Source organism: Podarcis liolepis (assembly GCF_965112155.1).
Source record: "Podarcis liolepis genome assembly, chromosome: 9".
NCBI lineage: Eukaryota > Metazoa > Chordata > Lepidosauria > Squamata > Lacertidae > Podarcis > Podarcis liolepis.
The window spans coordinates 14,777,516-14,791,683 of record NC_139564.1 but is presented as its reverse complement, the minus strand read 5'-3'; the positions used below and the strand labels follow the sequence as shown (position 1 = coordinate 14,791,683).

At 43.5% G+C, this 14,168-nt stretch overlaps 1 protein-coding gene across 5 annotated transcripts in view; it reads right to left on the bottom strand.

The window, feature by feature from the left end:
- ARHGAP24 (Rho GTPase activating protein 24) overlaps positions 1 to 14,168 on the bottom strand; it is a 408,313-nt gene that overhangs the window by 179,354 nt on the left and 214,791 nt on the right. Inside the window, exon 1 of one of the 5 annotated variants that reach the window (XM_083458717.1) lies at positions 7,082 to 7,223. The exons of the other annotated variants lie outside the window; for them this stretch is intronic. The gene's annotated coding sequence lies outside the window, so the exon portion shown is untranslated. Of the gene's footprint in view, positions 1 to 7,081; positions 7,224 to 14,168 lie in introns of those variants that run through there. 5 annotated transcript variants of the gene reach the window in all.

Here is a 14,168-nt window from a genome sequence, read left to right as displayed (position 1 = left end):
CAGGCAGCTATCCGCAAGCCTTCAGGCTCCCAAGGCTTGCGGATAGCAGCCTGTTCTGGGGGCTGGGGTAGGGGGAAGCTCGGGTGCGCCCTAGGGAGCGAAAAATACGGTAAGTAATATGGAAAATATGAATGCTATGAGTGTAATAAGATATAGTTAAAAGACTACAAATTAAGGTAGAATAAAATAAGCAGAAGAAACAATATTTCAACAACCAGAAGAGGAAGTTGAGGAAAGTCAGGGGAGATTGGGATTTGCATGTTTTCTCTTTTCTTGTGATGATGATTGTGTTGAATACAAAAATGTAAAACTTAATAAAAATTATTTAAAAAACTGTGTAGGCCACTGTGTTGTTACCATTGTTGACTGAAGTAAGATTCAGTTGGCAGGCTGCTTGGGTTTTGTACCTGGAACAGGGGAGGGGCCATCTTGTTCTTCACTTCAGGCAGCAAAAATTCTCGGGCCAGCCTTGAACCACGGTGTAAAGCTCCTCAACCCCTGAACGATTCTGTTTATTTTTCAGCAAAAGCAACAGCTTCCAGCCATGAAAAATATGGGAATTACTGCAGTGTGTGAAAATTCCACTTTACAGTACTTTTAGTGCTCAAACGATTTCAATTCCCGCCATCTGGGGTGCCTGCTGCTTGCCAGTCTGCAAACTCGGACACTGCTAGCAGCACTCACAAAAAACCCCCGCTCCCTTTTAACTATTACTAAAGCTCTGCAGCTGTCTTTCTGTGTGCAAATGGAAGCGATCTCTCCAAAACAGAACATGAATGGAAGGATAGCCAATGAATTTTGAGCCAGTGGAGAAGTGGCTTACATGGAAGAAACTCTGAATTAGTGCCAGGCTCCAGATGGACACAGGTTGCTTGTTCAAGTGAAAAATATAATTGTCCAAATACTGGTCCTAATTGCATTGCATGAACGTTATTTACACACTGGTTGAAATTTCCATTAATTTATATTGAGCATTTCCCAAGACAAGGGAAAACGTTTCCCACGTCTTCTGTGGAGGCTAACCCCTTCCGCCACCATCCCAGTTTATAACCCAAATCTAGACATCAAGCATACAGGAATTCTAGTGGTGAAGCATGAAAACTACTAGCACATTTGCAAAGCTAAGCAGGGTCTGGTATGATTTCAAATTGGATGGGAGACTGTGTGTTGAGATTGCTGTAATGCAGGGGATTGGTGTAGGTGACCCTTCCAACTTTATGTTTCTATGATTTCTATGAATCTGTTTGTAGGTAAATATTTGCAAGGCGAAACACAGTGTGGAACAGACAGACAGAGCCAATGTACCTGCATGTCTTTGTTCCACAGAAGCAGGGATCCTGCACGGATCTGCCTGATTCGGTTTAATAATAATAATAATAATAATAATTTATTTATACCCCACCCATCTGGCTGGGCTTCCCCAGCCACTCTGGGCGGCTTCCAACAGAATATTAAAATACAATAACCTATTAAACATTAAAAGCTTCCCTTCAGATGTCTTCTAAATGTCTGGCAGTTGTTGTTCTCTTTGACATCTGGTGGGAGGGCATTCCACAGGGCGTGTGCCACTACCGAGAAGGCCCTCTGCCTGGTTCCCTGTAACTTGGCTTCTCGCAGCGAGGGAACCACCAGAAGGTCCTCAGCAATGGACCTCAATGTCCAGGCAGAATGATGGGGGTGGAGACACTCCTTCAGGTATACTGGACCGAGGCCATTTAGGGCTTTAAAGGTCAGCACCAACACTTTGAATTGTGCTCGGAAACGTACTGGGAACCAGTGTAGGTCTTTCAAGACGGGTGTTATATGGTCTCGGCCTCCGCTCCCAGTCACCAGTCTAGCTGCCGCATTCTGGATTAGTAGTAGTTTCCAGGTCACCTTCAAAGGTAGCCCCACGTAGAGCGCATTGCAGTAGTCGAAGCGGGAGATAACTAGAGCATGCACCACTCTGGTGAGACAGTCTACAGGCAAGTAGGGTCTCAGCCTGCATACCAGATGGAGCTATGGTCTGGCTTCTTTTCCCTTTTTACTTTGAAATGCATATCTGTGCCAGACTAGATTTGATATTAATATATGGCTTTTGTTATGCAACTAGCAGTAACAAAAGGATCCTGAGCAACTTCGGGACCTCAGGAGATGGAGAAGAAGAGCTTAACCCTTTCTCCCCTGCTACAGCCCCAACAAAAAAACCCTCTTCTGCCAGCTGCTTATATTTATTAGGAGAGAATACAAACAGCAGCTTAGGAAGATGATTTTCACTGGAATCACTGCATGCGGATAAAGAAGGCTTAAATTTTCCCTCTCTGCTCCCTGTAGTCCCAGTGCTACTCAGGATCCCCGATGGCTGCTATTTATATAAGAAAAAACCCACCATGCACATTAACTGCAATCATGCAGTTTGGGCTTTTATTTGGCATTTTAAAATAAATGAATCATGGGATATACAGAAAGATGGCAAAACTGACAGCTCTGATAAAAGACACAAATCTAGAATTTTTCAAGGAGGACTGGAAACCTTTGCTGGTCTATTTAAAAAATAATTGCCCATATGCATAGTCCACAGTTTGAAGTTTAAGAAAAATACAGCAGAATATATTGAGAAACCTGTTAAAGAGGATGAAACTGTATATGATGGAATTGTAAGATGCAATTGTGATTATAAACACTGAGGATGGGTGAGCCGGAAGTCATTAGTATTGCAGAATGAGGATTATAACTGTTGAGTAATAACCTGTAACTTTGAATCTTGAAATAAAAGAAAAAGAAATTGGGCGGTGGGGGAATAACAGTCTCCCCCCCCCCCGCCCCCCATTGGCTTTTATGTAGCAACTGGAGCTTTCAGTTGACTCTGCTATTGGTTGTTCAGGCCCCTTTCTTCCATGAAAAGGGTGCGCAAAGCTTCATTTTTGTGCGACCGTAATCATGCAAAATCACTATTTTGAAGTGAGCAGAAGCGATGCTGCCAAATCGCAATGAGCAAACCTTCACCTTCAACATTTCCACTTGCACGATAGAAGGATGGCACTGGAAAGAAAACACTGTTGCTAATGACTGCTTAGCCTCTGGCTCAGTGAAGTGTGGGTGCCATAAATGCATGTTCCATTGCTCTCCAGTTGCTATAAAAGCACCTGGCTTCCCCCTGTATTTCAGCTCTGATGGTGCTGAAAGATAAACAGGTGAAAATGGACAGCCAAGTGCTACTTTGCATGGGGGGGGAAATCGAGGTGCTGAAGAGGATTGGTCATAATAAGGCAAGTTGATCTTTATTGATGGTCCCTTGAGTCAGGGAACAGGGGAGGCAGGCGGAGGAAATGAATTTCCTTCACAAACCATAAAAACAAACCACAAAATTAGGGCAGCCGTTCACATTATGCTTGCATGTGTGCTGTGTTTGGTAAATTTGTGCTTGCAGACACCTGGGCACTCTAAGGCCTCATCCAGCCTTCCTTTTGTGATTTGTTTCTAGGTACAGGCCTGCACTTTCCCCTCTTTTTTTGCCCTGGTGTTTTCACTGTCAAAACCCACTCTTTACTTCTTATAGTTTTCCATAGGTGTAGCAAAGAGGGAGGGCAGGGAGGCAACTGCCCCCCCCATCAATAATAATAAATAAAAATACACAGCAAACTGAGGTTCTGTCTCCCTCAACAAAAATCCTGGCTATGCCCATATCATTTTCTCGCCCCCCCCTTATTTTTCTCTCATTTTCCTTTTTTTCTCTTTCTCTTTCCTCCTTTCCTCCTTTTTTTTTTTTAGATTAATTTTGAATAAAATAGATATTTGGTATTAAGTTTGGTATCTCTCTTTATAAATTCTAATAAAATTTATTTTTTTAAAGAAAAGCACAGGTCTGTGCCTAAAATTGCAGGGCAAAAGGTAAACAGTGAGTTTGGATGAGCTAATGGGCTGTGATTACAGAGGTATGCTTAAAGGCACATGCATTTATGATGATTATTCTTAATAATTAAACTTAAATCCTGCCTTTCCTACCAAATGAGCCCAGGGCAGCAAACACACAAGCAATAAAGCAATTGTTGTTGTTGTTTAGTCATTTAGTCGTGCCCGACTCTTTGTGACCCCATGGACCAGAGCACACCAGGCACCCCTGTCTTCCACTTCCTCCCGCAGTTTGGTCAAACTCATGTTGGTAGCTTTGAGAACAGTACCGGTGCCACTACCGAGAAGGCCCTCTGCCAGTTTCCCTATAACCTCACTTCTTGCAGTGAGGGAACCGCCAGAAGGCCCTCGGAGCTGGACCTCAGTGTCCGGGCTGAATGATGGGGGTGGAGACGCTCCTTCAGGTATACAGGGCTGATGCAGAATGTGGATAGCAGTTCCCTGAGAGCTGAACAACATTAGGACTACCATTAAAAAAAATGGATGCCAAATGAAATATTTTGCATCATGGCACAGAAATGGAAGCAGGAAGAACTACCAACGAAAAAGGAATGGCAGATGAAATTGATGGAATACGCAGAATTGGATAAGATGACAGGGAGAATTCGAAACCAGTGGGACCAGAAATTCTTGAAAGATTGCAGTAAATATACGAGTTATCTGAAAAACAATTGTAACCAACTGACTACGCTTGTAGGACTAGAAGAAGTTTTGTAAGGAGAACTATATGAAATATTGCAGAAAAGATTTATGAGAATGGGTTTTAAGTTATGAATTGTTAAAAGTAGTACTTAGGATAACAAAGGTAAGGTTAAAAGATGAGGTTTGAAAATGATTAGACGTGGTTGATGGAAGTCTCAGACTAAAATAGCCAAAATGTTGTGTAAGGTGAGATGAGATGGTATGTTCTGTTTGGAAAATATATGTAAAAACTAACAAAAATGTATATTAAAAAAAGAAAGAAATATTTTGCATCATTGCTTTGTGGGACACATCCCTGATTGCAGAAGGTGCCTCTGGGAAATACTGGAATCCAAAGAATACTGTGCTGTACACTGGAAAGAAAATATTCCACTTGTCTGGCATACCTGCAGTATCTATTTTATGAGCATCCTTTTTGTGGTCCACTAGCTGACTTGTTGATTGTTCCTGTAATGCCTTACAGGCAAGTTAATGAAACAATGTCATCAATGGATGTCTCAGGCTAAAGAAGAAGAGCTAATGATTCATGTGCTATTCACTGAGAGTGTGCAGCCTGCACCAAACATCCCCTTAGGTTACCTACTGCCAGGCGTGCATGTTTAAAATAAATGAAAAGTTCTCCTCCCTCCATTGCTGCTTTAAATGAGAAAATATTGTGTGTGTGCAGCCCAGTGGGAATTGTTTATTTGGGCAAATTTATTGCAATATGCAACAAGGTGAGTTGCCAGCAGGAGTCTTGTCGACAAGCTCAGGAAGCATGCATGATAGAGTGGGATGGAGTTACAGGTGGGCAACAGCTCAGTGGCCAAATTTGCATTCAGATGCTGGGAAGTTCACACTGCAACCTTATAAAAAACAAATAAATCATGGCATCAGATGGCACACCTTTAGGTCTAAAGAAACACATCATGTACTTAGTGGCAATGTTCAGTTAAATTTGGATGAATTCTGCACTGAGCTGTGTCTTCTGGGATTTAAGATGATTATGTAAAAGTCCAAAGGGCAAAGAAAGAGATGAGAAAAAGGAGGAAAGGGAGTTTTCTCTGACTCAGTGCACTGAATTCAAATGGCACTTAATTGGAGAAAATGAAGCAAGCGAGGATTAAAACACTTTTAGAAATCGATTTGTAAATACACCCTCAGAAATACAAAGCAGTGTTCTGGGGAGTGTGATCTTTGTAAAATAAGTGTAAGAGCAAGTAGGTGATATGTGCAACATAAGTTATGACTGCAGCCAAAAGTGCTCTGTACATTTTCATTGCTGGCTAAACAAACACAGCCTTGCAGTGAGCACATAATCAATTCTTGTGGGAGCTGAGCAAGTTAACTGGTAGCTGAGCAAATGGCAGCTGTAGGCAGCAAGAGGGATAAATGGAACCACCCGATTTTGCTCTAGAGGATTGCCATCTCTGGTGGTTCTCCTTCCCCTATGTAACTATGGTTCTAATTTATGGAGATCTATGCCGATTTTGGGACATGGGTAGCACTGTGGGTTAAACCACAGAGCCTAGGACTTGCCGATCAGAAGGTCGGCAGTTCGAATCCCCGCAACGGGGTGAGTTCCCGTCGCTCAGTCCCTGCTCCTGCTGACCTAGCAGTTCGAAAGCATGTCAAAGTACAAGTAGATAAGTAGGTACTACTCCGGTGGGAAGGTAAACAGTGTTTCCGTGCACTGCTCTGGTTTGCCAGAAGCGGCTTAGTCATGCTGGCCACATGACCCAGAAGCTGTACGCCGGCTCCCTCAGCCAATAAAGTGAGATGAGCGCCGCAACCCCAGAGTCGGTCACGACTGGACCTAATGGTCAGGGGTCCCTTTAACTTTACCTTTATGCCAATTTAAAAAAGTTATTTGAACAGCATGCCTGGGCTGGGGGAAACACAGCAAAGGCAAGGCAACGCCAAGGTGTTACAAATCTGCAGTGAGTGCCAGAACCTGTGTGCCAAATTAGAATTCCCATATCATCGTCTCTCAAGCACAACTCCTTAACAGAGTCTCAGGGTACGCATCACATAAAGGGCAGCTGTAATGCATACTGTTAAGGAATTAACATAGCAAGTAGTTCATACATCTGCTTAGCCATTCTGCGTCCACAGTTGTTCATCCAGACATCCAGGCTTAACAGAGATGAACTTTGCATGCCTACCCAGATTCAAGAATGCTGAAGGATAGAAAAAGAAGTCTTGCGACAACCATACTTGCAAGTCAATTTTTTCTCCACCTGCAGATGAGTGCAATTTCTGCACACACCCAAGGCTTATCCAGCATGAAAACCAAACCCAACAGGCACCCATTTAACACACACACAACTCTGTCTCTCTTTCAAACACACACACAATTCTACAGAAAAGTCTTCTGCCTATAAGGAAGCTAACATGAATAGCCATTCATAAAACCAAGCAGAGAGGGTGAAAAACAGCATGAGAATTCAACCTGATCACGGCTTCCCTGATAGGATTAAGCGGCAATAAAAACATAAAATAAAGGTACCTTGGTTTTAATGGGTCTGACAGTCTCTTCATAGATATTTCTCCAGCACAGAGTCTTGCTTACCTAAACATCGCCATTCAGCTCAAATGAAATGCCTTGATTTGCTGAACTGACAAGCTGGGGCATAGCAATCTCTCTCGCTCTCTCCCTCTCTCTGTGTGTGTGTTTTTCCCTCCTTGAAAAAAATGTAGTTGGATCTAAGCCACTATAGTTACTATTTATTTTAAACACTGAGGGGCCGTTGGGGAAATAACCCATTTCTTCCTCCTCTTATGGCTGAGCCAACATCTACTCTCCCATGACTTTAAGGGGGAAAGAACCAGAAGGAATTTTGTGCTATAAATAAATTAGAGGAATGCATGAAAGTTGTAAATATTGCTAATTTAGTAATGCACTTTATAGGGCTTTTACTGGAGCTCCAGCTGCAGACAAACCCAGTTATTCTGAGCAGAAAATAGGCTCTTGCTTGCAGGTTGCAGACCTTCTTGGCCCAGGAAACCTTTTCAGCAGCCCCTTCCCTTATGCTTGGGTTACATTACAGCAGCCACAAGGATTGACAGCCTAGGGCAGGGATGGAAAACTTGTGGCTTCTAGATGTTGGACTACAACTCCCAGAATCTCTGAATATTGGTTGGAAATGGATAGTCTTTTGAGTCCAACATCTGGAGGGCCGCAGGTTCTCCATCTTTGGCTAACGGTGACTTTTTAAAAAAGAAAACATGACCTCCAGGCATGACGTCGAGCAGCACTTAGTGCATGGACTGATAGCATGAAATAGTGAACTTCCCTGCCTATCATTCTAGCTATAGTTCTACTGGTGATGCTCAGTGGTACACTACCTGGTTTCCTATGTTCCTTTATGTATAATAATAATAATAATAATAATAATAATAATAATAATAATAATAATTTATACACCGCCCATCTGGGTGGCTGCCAACCGAATATTAAAAACAATACAGCATCAAACATTAAAAGCTTCCCTAAACAGGGCCGCCTTCAGTTGTCTTTTAAATGTAAAATAGTTGCTTATTGCCTTGACATCTGCTGGGAGGGCATTCCACAGGCCCTCTGCCTGGTTCCCTGTAACCTCACTTCTCGCAGCGAGGGAACCACCAGAAGGCCCTCGGAGCTGGACCTCAGCGTCCAGGCAGAACGATGGGGGTGGAGACGCTCCTTCAGGTATACTGGACCGAGGCCGTTTAGAGCTTTAAAGGTCAGCACCATCAGTTTGAATTGTGCTCGGAAACATACTGGGAGCCAATGAAGATCTTTCAGGACCGGTGTTATATGGTCTCGGCGGCCACTCCCAGTCACCAGTCTAGCTTTTGCATTCTGGATTAATTACAGTTTCCAAGTCACCTTCAAAGGTAGCCCCACGTAGAGCAGTAGTCCAAGCGGGAGATAACTAGAGCATGCACCACTCTGGTGAGACAGTCTGCGGGCAGATAGGGTCTCAGCCTGCGTACCAGGTGGAGCTGGTAGACAGATGCCCTGGACACAAAAGTGACCTGCACCTCCATGGTTTGTAAAATTAACATTTTTACTTTTCTAAATTACATTTATATCCCACCATTCTTCCAAGGAGGTTATGGTGACATGCATAGTTTCTCAACCTCCCATACTGGTTTCACCCTCACTAAACCCCTGTGAGGTAGGGCCAGGCAGAGAGAGACAGACCTGATATCACCAAGGGACACTCTGACCACCACAACACAACAGGTAAAAATTTTCCCTACTTGCAATACAACACCATGAGGTGAGCCATTTGCCCTGAAATTATTACTCACAATTTCATAGAATCATAGAATCATAGAGTTGGAAGAGACCACAAGGGCCATCGAGTCCAACCCCCTGCCAAGCAGGAAACACCATCAGAGCACTCCTGACATATGGTTGTCAAGCCTCTGCTTAAAGACCTCCAAAGCAGGAGACTCCACCACACTCCTTGGCAGCAAATTCCACTGTCGAACAGCTCTTACTGTCAGGAAGTTCTTCCTAATTTAAAATAAGACCTTTCCCCATTTTTTTGCCTTTGCACCTGCCTGGCCAACACTCAGACCAGGCAGCTGCCATTGTCGGCGCATGCGAAGAAGTTGTTTACTTGGTCTCCATTGATTTCTCCCAACTGCAGTAAGTGACTTGATATTCTTGTAAGTAGGAATGTACCGTATTTTTTGCACCATAACACTCACTTTTTTCCTCCTAGAAAGTAAGGGAAAATGTCTGTGCGTGTTATGGAGGAAATGCCTACGGGTGGCATGCCTACAGATTTTCCTCCTCTAAAAACTATGTGCGTGTTATGGTCGGGTGCGTGTTATAGAGCGAAAAATACGGTAAGTTACAGAAAAGGATGGAGCGCCCTTACCCACAGCCGTTAGAGCAAATAGGGGCACTGTGGTCTAAACCACTGAGCCTCTTGGGCTTGCCGATCAGAAGGTTGGCGGTTCGAATCCCTGGGATGGCATGAGCTCTGTCCCAGCTCCTTTCAATCTAGCAGTTTGAAAGCATGCCAGTGCAGCTAGATCAATGTGTCGGGAAGGTAAATGGCGTTTCTGTGCGCTCTGGCTTACGTCACGGTGTTCCGTTGCACCAGAAGCTGGCCACATGACCTGAAAAGCTGTCTGTGGACAAACACCAGCTCCCTTGGCCTGAAAGCAAGATGAGCGCCACAACCCCATAGTCGCCTTTGACTGGACTTAACCATCCAGGGGTCCTTTACCTTTAAATAGCAGGGTGCATGAATCATGGTAATGTGACCTTGCTAAAAGAAAACACACATGGGAGGGGAGCGGAGACAACAACCCCAAACCCAACTATATGGGGTAGGATCCTCATGAATGACAAACTCTCCAGACAATTTTTGGGAGAGGTTTGGGGACCCAGGGGGGAAAATGCTTGGGGTCTGGAAAACAGGCCCTTGGAGCTACCCCTGCGCTAAATCTTTAATTGACCTTTGTTTTGATGAATCCAAGTCCTGATGAAGGAGGGTGGAAACTGAACACCCAGAGGCTTCTTGGATGAGTTCTCAATCTTTAGTTCATTACTGTCCCTAAGGTATTGTGACGTGGAGGATGCAATGGAAGCTGGCTGACTGCAAGTTTCAAATGAGTTCTTCTCCTCTTGGAGGGAGGATTAGGAATAAAGTGCCGAACTGCAGCAACAGGGGCCTCCTCAAAAGCAGCAGTCGTCACCCATCTGGCAGATGGCTCTGCCTGCTGTCAGGGGACATGCTAGCTCCACTTTCTCCTTCTCCACATGGGGCTCCATGTTTGTAAATATGGAGCATATGCAAGCAGCCTGGTACGGCGATGCTCAGCATCCACGGAAAGAAAGAAAGGGAAGATTGCATGGTTGCCTACCTCTGCAGGCAACAATTCCCAAGAAGCAGGGCAAAGACACATGTGTGCAAAAGCATTACGAGCAAGTTTAGAACTGTCAAAACAATGCAACCTCATTCCCCCCCCCCCGATTGTTTGATGGTGATGCTATTTGGGCCACAGGCAGTTTGCACATCACTGGTTTCCTCCCACCCCCACCCCACAAATTCCACCTATTTGATGGCCATCTTGCTAGTATAATTGAGTGGAGCTGTTGTCAGTCCCAATCATCTTTCAGTGCTCATTCACAGAACTTAAGTGGATTGATTTTTTTGGTTGTTGGTTTTTGTTTTTTTTTAAATGGGCTTGTTACAATTTCTAAGGTACATTACACTTCACATGGGTGTGCAGTGGGAATGAAAATGGTCTTTGCATTTTTAAGCTTCTCCCTGCTGCCACAAAGATGAGAACGATGCTCTTTTAAGAATACGAGATGCTAAAGAACCTGGCAGATGCCCTGAATCAGATGTCCCAAATCACGTTCCACTAACGGTGGACCAGCCACATCTATGGCATACGCAGATGTGCCTGAGATGATCTCCAAGTGCTCCCTAGGACTTAGTAATGAGACCAATCAGCAATCTGCTCACATGGCAAAGGCACAGTTGGGGCCTTTTGCAGAATTTACATAAAATTTAATGACTTCTAAGAGAGACTAAATGACGCTTGGTTTTATTGCACTTGTCCAAGCTTTTTTGGCTTTTACTGAACGGCAGAGGTTATATTTGTTTGAATGGCAGACTCGCTGTCGTTTGTTCTGTCCAGTCCAGCAGGTTTTTCAAAGACTGATTTCAGTTGCCAGTTCGTCATCATATGCTTGAATCTGGAACATATGTTTTCTAAATAAAATGGGAGGTAAAACCAACCCTCTCTCTCTTTTTGGCATAGACGGCATGGTAGATAATTATATTATCCAACTTGCCCATTATTTTCATTGATTCAGAGTTCTCGAGTGAGCTGTAAATCATACCACTTCTCATGTTCAGCTATTACTCTGACATCTTAGCTGGTGGGATTCTAAATTATAACATTTCTTGGCCTGTCTTCTGGAAAATGCATTGTTTTACCTTCCCCTGTAGAAAAATCTGCTTGTATGTCCATGACCAAGATGGTTTTCTGACAATAGGTAAGTGAAATCAAATCCTCTTGCTGTGGCCACTGAGCATCTGTGGACATCTAGGCACAGACATAACACATGAATGGGGCATGGGTGGGGAACATTCCCTCCAGTTCAAGGTAGCATGTCTAGCGGTTAGGGATGAAGGGAGCTGTAGCCTGGCAACATTTATTACAGAATAAATAGTTTCCGAGCACGATTCAAAGTGTTGGTGCTGACCTTTAAAGCCCTAAACAGCCTCGGTCCTGTATACCTGAAGGAGCGTCTCCACCCCCATCATTCAGCCCGGACACTGAGATCCAGCGCCGAGGGCCTTCTGGCGGTTCCCTCATTGTGAGAAGTGAGGCTACAGGGAACCAGACAGAGGGCCTTCTCGGTAGTGGCACCCGCCCTGTGGAACGCCCTCCCATCAGATGTCAAAGAGATAAATAATTACCTGACATTCAGAAGACATCTTAAGGCAGCCGTGTTCAGGGAAGTTTTTAATATGTAACGCTGTATTGTTTTTAACACTGATTGGCTGGGGAAACTCAGCCAGATGGGCGGGGTATAAATAATAAATTATTATTATTATTATTATTATTATTATTATTATTATTATTATTATTATTAACAGACTTGTAAAGTGAGAAGGGACCATGAGGGTCATCTAGTTCAACCCCCTGCAGTGCAGGAATCTTTCACCCAACGTGGGATTTGAACCCACGACCCAGAGGTTAAGAGTCTTTTAGTTTTTGTTATTGTTGGGAATGTGGTGAGATCCAGGGCAGACAAAAGGTTGGAATGGTTCACATAGTGCATAGTTTAATTATGGAATCTAACAATCTCCTTTCCCTTCCTCCCCCACAACAAACACTCTGTGAGGTAAGTGGGGCTGAGAGACTTCAGAGAAGTGTGCGTAGCCCAAGGTTACCCAGCAGCTGCATGTGGAGGAGCGGAGACGTGAACCCGGTTCACCACATTACGAGACTACTGCTCTTAACCACTACACCACACTGTTATGTCTATGCATATTAATGTGCTCTGCCACTATGGACCTTTCCACGCCCATGTCATTTGTATCTCCTAGCTATTAATTTTGTCTGCCAAGCAGCTGGATGGAAAGCAAGTGCTTCTTCATATACAAGTTGCTTTTGCATCCCAGTGTACCTTTACTGATGTGTTAATTATTCTTCATAATGGGAAACAGCCCTTTCCCCTTCATCTGCTGGAACTCCCTCTCCTCAATTCCTGCCAAACACATTGGTGAATGTATCCAAGTTCTCAGCCATAAAAGAAATCTAGCTGATTCCCACACACTTTCATAACCAGAACCCAGTCCAAACATCTGTAGTTCACATATAGCTAGAACCTGCTTTGTAGAGAAAAGAGAGCACTCTGGAGACCCGTGCTAGGCCAGAACATGTGAAGTGTCCCTGCATTCAACTTCATGTACACACCTGCACTCCTGCAATTGATCAGCATCTGTGGTAGCTGGAGGATGGAGGGGGAACCTGAATTCTCCAACGGGAAGTAGGGGAAGCATTGGCTCAAAATGTGGAGCTTGGCCTTGCTTCCCAATGCACAACAAAAAGTCACAGTATATATGTATAACAATTTAAAATAAACACAGACATGATGTTATGGTTTATATGACAGCCGGGGAGAAGGTTCGCAGGCTTTTTCATTCTCAGCACCGTTCGTACAGCACTTTTAAAGCGCAAAATAACCTGTGCTCAAGTGGCCTCTCAAAATTGACCACTCTTATTTGTGGGCAAAGAAACTGGGAGGATCATTTCACCAAGCATTTCCAGGAGGAGGATAAACTCCACAACTGTTTCTTTTTTCTTTTTTTAGTATTTTCATTGGTTTTTTACAAAATAAGTTCCAACAGTCATACAACATAATTTTTCATCTTATGCAATATTTTAGACTTCTGTCAACACCTCTGATGATTTTCCGTTCTTTATCACTTATTCTGCATTTCTTAATTTTATATTACATTTAATTGTCCCTATCTAATATATCTCTTCCTAGTCTTTCTTGCATTATTTCAAATAATCCACCTTACAAAACTTCTTGCAGTCGTCACAATTACTTTTCAAATAGTTCATATATTTACTCCAGTCTTCTAAAAATCTCTGATCTCGCAGGTTTCGAAGGTTTCCACAAGTGTTTCTTAAGGGTGAGGCTCACTATGAGCTGTGGCTGTAGCACGGCTTCTTTCTCCTCCCAAGGTTTCACAGAATCACAGAATTGTAGAATTGGAAGTGACCCCAAGCCTGATCTAGTCCAACGCCCTGCAATGCAGGAATCTCAGCTAAAGCGTTCCTGACAGATGGCCATCCAACCTCTGCTCAAAAACCTCCAAGGAAGGAGTGTCCAGAGAATGGCAGATGAAGCTGATTGACTCTATGGGACTTGTAGAAATGACTGGCAGAATCCGAGACCAGGGAGAAGAGTCGGCAGAAGAAGATTGAAAAAAAATTAAGGACTATTTACAAAAATATTGTAAAATTAAGGAATGTTGAATGATGCTGGATTGAAATTAAGGGGTTTCAAGCTGTAACTATGATAAAATGACTTTCTTTTTGTAAGTAAGAATTTTAAG